The sequence below is a fragment of the Humulus lupulus genome, chromosome 2, assembly GCF_963169125.1.
Source record: "Humulus lupulus chromosome 2, drHumLupu1.1, whole genome shotgun sequence".
Taxonomy (NCBI): Eukaryota; Viridiplantae; Streptophyta; class Magnoliopsida; order Rosales; family Cannabaceae; genus Humulus; species Humulus lupulus.
In genome coordinates this window covers 200,191,296-200,199,494 of record NC_084794.1, presented here as the reverse complement: position 1 = coordinate 200,199,494, position 8,199 = coordinate 200,191,296, and the positions used below count along the sequence as shown (strand labels likewise).

The following is an 8,199-nucleotide window of genomic DNA, read 5'->3' as shown; positions in this document are numbered from 1 at the left end:
ATTTTCGTAGAACTGTCATTTCATGTCAAAAATAGACATGACACTACAATCGTCTCATGTACTTAAAAACTTATATAATACAACAATTCTAATGAGACTGTCATCACATGTCTTCTTTTAACACGTGACACAATTTCTATTTAGACTGTTGTACGATGTCATATTTTTTAATATTACTATTTTAAATACATATTTTTTAATATTACTATTTTAAATACATATTTTTTAATATAATGTAATAAATATGTTTAGTGTATTGTATATATTTTTAAGTAATATAATATATATTTTTTGTAGTAGTATTTTTATATAAATTCAACATTCAAAATTTGTAAAAAAAAATTAAGGCCTGACTTTTAATTTACTATGTAAAAATATTATCCTAAATTAAAAATCATAATTTATCTATTTCCCTTTCACACTCTAACAATGCTCATTTCTATCCAACCTATCTCCCTCTTATTCTCAACTCTAAAACTATATTTAGTAGGAAGAAGGGAAAGAAGGTTGATTGGAGAGTTTAGGAAAGACAAATATTACCATGGATAGAGATGATAATTGTTTAGTATTAGGAGTGAATTCGAAAGAAAGAAGTGGAAATTAATTATTAAAATTATTATCTTATATTTTTAACATAAATATTTATTATTTAAAAAAAAAACATATATATGTCATTTATATAGTATTTTTTTTTATAGATTTGTTGGATCCCTTTTCGGAGAGAATGAATTTTGAAGCTATGGACCCTCCTTCTCTCCTCTCTTTTCTCTTCCTCTTGCCAAACAAAAGATTCTACCTCTCATTCCATTACTCTCCCACCAATCTTCTCCATCCACCCATCTCTCCTCCCTGCCAATCATAGTGTAAATCTCCCTCACATCTAACCTCTCAGCTCTCTCTCTCTTTGTCTCACCCTTTTCTCTTGCAGGTGGCTGGCGCGGGAGGCTCGACGGAGACTGCGACGGGGATCTACGTGAACCAGACCCCAAAACTTCGGTCGAGCCTTCTCCCTGACGTGACCAGACCCCAAACCTAATCTATATAACTGTTGAACTTGTTGAGTCTCTCGTCCTTCTCCCTCTCTGTGTATCCTTGCTCTCTCTATCTTCTTATGATGACATGGTAAGATTAGGTATATATATATAATATTTCTCTGTTCATCAACCATTTTTTACATAGTTTCTGTCTACTTAATTAAAATTCTGAAAACAAATTGACAAAGTGTGTTTGCTAATTTAGCTTCTTCTTCTTTTTTAATTTAATATTAAATTAATTAAAAAAAATTCTAGTCTCCTAATATTGATTCTCTTTCACTGTAAATGCTATTAGCTCTGTGCAATAATGGCGTGTGTCTTCAAGTTTGATTTCAGCTATTAAGGTATGGGTATTGTTGAGTGAGATATATGAGAATTAAATGCGTTTTTAATATTCAGAATCTTCATGTTAATAGTTTCTGTGTTCAAATATCTTATTAAAGATTTCTTGCTATTTTATTTTTTCTAGACATTTAACTTTATAAACGAAGAAATAACACCATCACCTCCACCATAGTAAAGTGTATGCTCTGCAACTCAATGTTTGAAAAACAATTCAGATATATACAAATTATCGGCATATATATAGATTGAGTTTGTGAATAAGAATTTCTCTACATTTATGCAAATTAAGGAGAAACAGTTACAAAAATTTACTATGGTCATCTTTGTTCCACTGTTTTGCTGTCTAATATATTGTGTTCCCCTGTCTTTGGAGAGGTTTAGAGACTATATAACACCTCTATTCCACATGTTGTATCTCAATTCATATTGTAAGTTTTATTATTGTTTATTTATTATATAATGTATTTTCCATCTATAATCGTTTTGCCCTTATAAAAATGTTGTATCTATTACTTTCTCTTCATTTTAGATTTTTTTTTCTTCTCATAATTGTTGGATATGGTTTACTTAAAAAAAAAAAAGATCTTATGAGAATTACCCAATATTATGAATGTAATTCAGTATATTAATTACAAGTTTTAATTGCTGAGTTTGTAATTAAATTAAAAATGATTTTCTTTTAACTGGGTTTACCTTCAATTCTGCATTCCTTACAATGTTTTTGTAATAATCATATATATATTCAGAGGCATTTCAAGGATTCATTGATAACTTTGGCATATTATATATATATATATAAGTTATCACGAGAGTAATAAAAAAATTGGATTTTCTCTGTTATCAATTTGTACGTGGTGATTTCAAAAGCTCATATATTTATATGCATATGGTTAAAGTTCTGTATTTTTTAGAATGGTTAATAAGTTTGTGTTTATTAGTTTCCCTGATTTGTGAGGGTGTTGTTTTTCGAGTTTGCAAGCTCTTTTTATATTGTTGGTTGTTTTTAATTTTCCTCAACTTTCAATTGCGCAAATATATATATATATATATAGTTTCAATTTTATTTGTCTTATGTGAAATGCCTATATATGTTAGGGTACTTCATTCAAAAAGAATATAGAATGTGTATTGACATCTAATGATGCACATCAAACGAGTATGGTCTAAATGTAAGTTGTCTGGTTGTGAATTGGTAGTTTATGTACATATAGACATACATTTAGGCAAAAGACTCTAGTAGACAAACACAATTATGATTTAGTGTTCAACAACAATCCTTTTTTGTCATGGCTATGCCTCTGTCTATTCTTGGCACCACTACATATCCCTCCGTGTCTCTTTGAGCTCCCAGTTACGTGTGTCAATATCATAATGATTTAGATGAAATTCCACATTTTATACCTCATATCTTTTGAGCTTCTTATCAGCTCTTGATCAGAAGCCCTTAGCTCCAGCTCCAGTTCCTTATGATATCTTAAATATCAGAGAAAGTCATGAATATGCCATTTATTATAATCCTTAAAACAACCTTTTTATATAAATATATATAAGTATAAAAAGAGTCTCCGCTTATATAAAGTGATCATTATACGTATAGTAATAAAAAGAGTCAATTGTCAAAGAGTCTCCAGCTGCATTTGAATTGCTTCAGGTTATATAATAAATTGGTTCATTTCTCTATATGTAATCTGAACATTTCGGGCCATGATGACATCCTGTATTATATCTAGTTTGGTCAATGTGTTTGGTGATTAAGTAAGAGTGACCTTTCTTTAGTGTAGTTGGATTGTATTATAACATTACCGAAGATGTTTTTGAGTGTTAGTGGTTTGTGACTATCAATGGCTGCATCAATGTTATAGTTCATTAAGTTACAACAATTAATTAAAAATGACAAAATCATCTGTCTCTACTTTGCAGCATTTGTTAAATTTATCCAAGCAATATTTCAGTGTCATGAAAAACCTGTCTTGTATTTTGCTTCTGTCATATTAAGATCATCATTATTTAGAACACTATATGATGTATACTTCATAGAGTGTGTAATCTATATTTATAATTAACAGATATCTTTTGGAGTACTATAGTATAGATTATAATGTAATGGCAGCGAAAACTCTTGATTCATGACAGGTACAATTACAAAAGCTTTATTGAAAGGAATAGACACATGAAAAACTCTTGATTTATGGCAGGTACATCTCAGATGTTCTATGTTTTTTTGAATATATATATATATATATATATTTTATGTTTGAGCCAAAAGAAGTGATAGCAACAATAAGTATATTCACAAATTTTCTTTTTGTTTAGCTCTTTACGAGGCCTAGAATTTTGCTCAAATTTGTTTGTTTTTCTTTTTAAGGAGCTCTTGTTTGCAAACTGTATAAATACAGAGGATAGCCACTCTTCAAAGAAAACTGCTCTGTTTTCCATCTATGGTACGTTAAAATGTAGATTTCGTGCTATACTCATTTGTTCACTAAAATTGCAGTGGAACCATTAAACAATCTCAAGATTAATTCTCACATTCTTCAAGTTTATCTTTGTTATTAATATATATTAAGTGCTCTGTTTCTTTCTTTCTTTCTATTATTTGATTACTAATTATTATTCGTGGGATGCAAAATGGTGAAACAACATTGTACTATGTTTTTTGATTGAATATTTATGATTGATTTATATATTTTACTCATGTAATAGTGTAATATCAAAGAAAAGCCACTATTAATAATATTAATAATTAAATAACATAAAGGCACACATAGCATATGCTTCTTCTCTGTAGCTACTAATTGCCTTTAATAAAGTCTATGAGTAGCAAGGACATTGCAGGGTTGTGTATCCAAGTATTACTTTGGTGTTTTGTTTTAGTTCATGATTATTGATTGTCCATGTTCTGTGCTATTTGCAATACTTGGTAATAAATTCTGCATTTGAACAGGTTGTAGTTTTAACATATTCTCATGCTACTTAAATTCTGCCATGTGCAGTTTTGAGATACTGTTGTAAGCTCAAACTAGATTATGCTAGTTATGTTGCTTTGAATATGTTGTTAAATACATATACCAGTTTAGGACTCTGCTATAGACTATTTTTGACTGTATAGAATTCAATAAAATTCAATAAGGCTTTTTGAGTTTAATATTATTAATGAGCCAATAACAATGATTCTATTGTTTAGCTATAACTTTGTCTTTGTATATATAAGCAGAGGACTAAATCTTCACAAGAAAAACAGATCATTCAACAGTTCTTGGTTCTTTTACACACTTCACAACAACTTTGAAGTATCATAAATGTAGTGCTGTTATTAGTTATCAACTAGTCAAGGAAATCACAATCACATCATTTTAATCATTTCACTTTCCTGTTTTTTATTAGTATAATTCTGTTTTGTTTTATGTTTCTTATCTATGAACTTTTATTTTTCTGCAGTACCTTGCTGAAATATTTTTGTTGTGATTGGAAGGATTAGTGGAAGGTTATGACTGTGACTGAACCTATTGGCAGAGTCGCAACACATGTATCTTGGGATGAAGACATACACTTGAGAAAAATAATGGGACTCGAAGTTAATGGGCTGCCAAGCTATTTTGAGCGGATGAGTCACAACTAGGGTAACTATAGGGTTAGTTGTTTTATCAAAAATGAAACTTAGTGTGAATTTATAGTTTTTAGTTTTACTCAGTAAAAACAAGTACTTTTGATCATGTAATTTTACTTTTTGAAATTATGTGGGATTTTTTTTATATATATATTTTTATCTATAAGACAACAGTTCCTACAAAGTAGTTTTCTCATGTAAAACATGGCACGATGTTTGTCTAAAAACTGTGGTCTCATGTAACGACCCTTGCTAAAAAATTGTTGTCTTATGTAACGACCCTTGCTAAAAAACTATTGTCTCATGTAATACTGGGGACGACTCTTTTATTTGAATTGTCGTCTCATGTTAGTGCATAATTGCATAACACAACAGTATCATAACTGATGTACGAGTATTTTTACGATAGTTTTAAACTGTCGTCGCACGTCAATTTTGTAATAGTAACATTAACTCATCCTTCATGGGACCTTTAAGTTGTTAATGTTTTAACTATTTCCTTTATCAATGATTTGTTCTTACTCATTTAACTTTACATTTGTTGTATACAAGTTTTGAGTTGAATTTTCATCATTGGGGAATCTATTAATTAAGAAGTTTTAGTCCCATCTCTCTATTTGTAGAACTCACCAAATCTCTCCCAAAAAGTTTGGTAAACAGATCCGCTAAGTTCTCACAAGATTTGACATATGAAATTAATGTCACACTTTTATCAATCAATTTCTTTACATAGTCATGTCATAGACTTATATGTCTAGACTTCTCATTATAGATCTTGTTATACGCTCTAATCAAAGTGATTTGATTATCATAATGTATTGAAATCGTTAATACATCAACTGTGGTTTCTGGTATCTCCAACATGAGATATCTTAGCCACTCGCCCTATTTGCCGGTTGTGGAGAGATTATCTTCTACAACAGATATTCAACTTGTGTCAGAATATCCCTCAAGTATCTTGGGAAACTTAGAATATTGGAGGCATAACTCTTTGGTCCTTTTAAGGTATCCAAATATTCTTTCTATGACCTTCCAATGTAAGATACTTGGGTTGCTAGGAAACCTACTTAGTTTACTACCCGCAAATGCAATGTTCGCTCTAGTAGATGAGCAACATACATCAAACTCCCAATTGCATTTGCATACTCTAGTTGAGCCATCCCTCTCCCTTCATTCTTTTCAAGCTTTAGACTTGAGTCGAAGGATGTGTTTGCCTCTTTGATATTAAGATGACTAAACTTGTCAAACATTTTCTCAACATAACGAGCTTGACCTAAGGCATACCCATCCACATTTCTTCTAACTTTTATACTTAGAATGATATCAACTTCTCCAAGGTCCTTCATCTTGAAGTTAGAAGATGAAAATCTATTTGTTTCTATTATGCCTTTCATGTCATTACATAATATCAACATACAGACACACTATAATGATATTGTCATCACAAGTCTTAGAGTATAAGCACTTGTCCAAACTATTGTGTCTAAACCCATTTGAAACAATGGCTTCATCAAACTTCTCATGTCATTGTTTTGGTGCTTGTTTTAAACCATTTTATGATTTAACAAGCGTACACACCTTATGTTCATTTCCCCTTAGAACAAACCCTTCTGGTTGCTCCATGTACACCTCCTTATCAATGTTACCATTTAGGAATTTTGTTTTGACATCTATTTGATGAACATATAGGTTGTGTATTGATAATAAGGCAAACAACAATCTTATAGATGTTGTCCTTACGATTGGTGCATAGGTATCAAAATAATCTATGCCCTCCTTTTATGTATACCCTTTGGCCACCAATCTTGCTTTATAGGCTTGAATAGTCTCATTAGTGTTGTATTTTATTCGAAATACCAACTTGCAACATATTGACTTTAATCCTTGTGGTAAATCCTTAATCTTCCAAGTGTGGTTATGTAAAGACCTGAAAATACAAGACAAAAAATAATGTGGAAAATAACATTTTCATTATAAACATGTCCCAAAAATTCACATATTTAAAAAAAAAAAGAAGATAAAGTTGTGTGCGCACACTTAATCAGTTACTTTTGTTCTTAAACATTTAAAGTAAAGATAAATGGTTTAAGCATAACGAATAAAATAGTATTAGCTCCAAAGGACATTTTCTCAAAACATTCCCCAAAGGTCGGGCCACATGTAAATTTTCTCCGCTTTTCCTTTGCACTTACCTACAATATGAAACAACTAGGCAAGGGAAAATGCTGAGTAAGTTCAACCTTACAGCATTAAATCATAAAAGCATATAGGGATCAATGACCAAGTTATTGATCGAAAATCAAACCACTTACAGAATTAGGGTTCTAGATAAATCCGGACCCTAAACAGACAATTCAAGAACGCCAAAGCATCCTGGCAACTTATGGTTATGCCTGATAATAAGAAATATTCAAATAAACCCTGCACGTAGAAAATCCCAAAACAAGCAGATATATACGAACAATATTCATAACAAAGATCCTAGAAGCAAAATTGGGGGTTGTCAATAAAGTCAGGGCGTTTGGGCGCCCCTTTTAAAAAAACAATAGTGGAGACCCAGCTCTCAACACTAATAACCCTGCCCTAAATCCCCAACCAAGGTAACCTTCGCATTGCCAGGGCATAAGTACTATCAAGAGTGTAACTAAAGTTACACCAACTCGTCAAAACTTCTAGGTTTTACCAATATTCTTAACCCTTAGCTAGATGTCACGAACTTGAACTAGACTAGAGGTCACGAACTTGAATTGGACCTAATAGTAATTGTCACGCACTCAAACCAGACCGATAATAATTGTCACAGACTTGAATTAGACTGATAATAATTGTCACGGACTTGAACCGGATCGATAATAAATGTCACGTAATAGAACCAGACTGATAATAATTGTTACAGACTTGAACCGGACCAAAAGAATGTCAAAGCTAGAAACCATCTGCACTTTGCTATCATGGGCGGAGTACTTACCACACAATCCAAGAAAGGGTCTAAGCACCCCCTAGTCATTGTCTCTAATCAAGCCCCTTCCCAAAACTAGTGTAATATCCTATTTCTAGCATTCAATACTCTAGTATGTTTCATGTTGTAGTTAGAGAAGTCAAATGTTGACTTACTTAGATTCCTTTGCTCCAAGCGCATATCCTTAAACCACAGCTATACGCTCTTTTTAGCCAATACTGTAATTTATACAATATACTTAGATTAATTATGGC

The 8,199-nt window shown here is 31.4% G+C and overlaps 1 long non-coding RNA gene across 1 annotated transcript; it reads left to right on the top strand.

The window, feature by feature from the left end:
• The first annotated feature begins 692 nt into the window (after nt 1–692).
• Nucleotides 693–5,321, top strand: LOC133818873 (uncharacterized). The gene is made up of 5 exons (XR_009886143.1): nt 693–1,122; nt 1,330–1,378; nt 3,513–3,574; nt 3,745–3,820; nt 4,818–5,321. It is a non-coding gene; the product is annotated as an uncharacterized LOC133818873 (long non-coding RNA).
• Nucleotides 5,322–8,199: the final 2,878 nt, after the last annotated feature.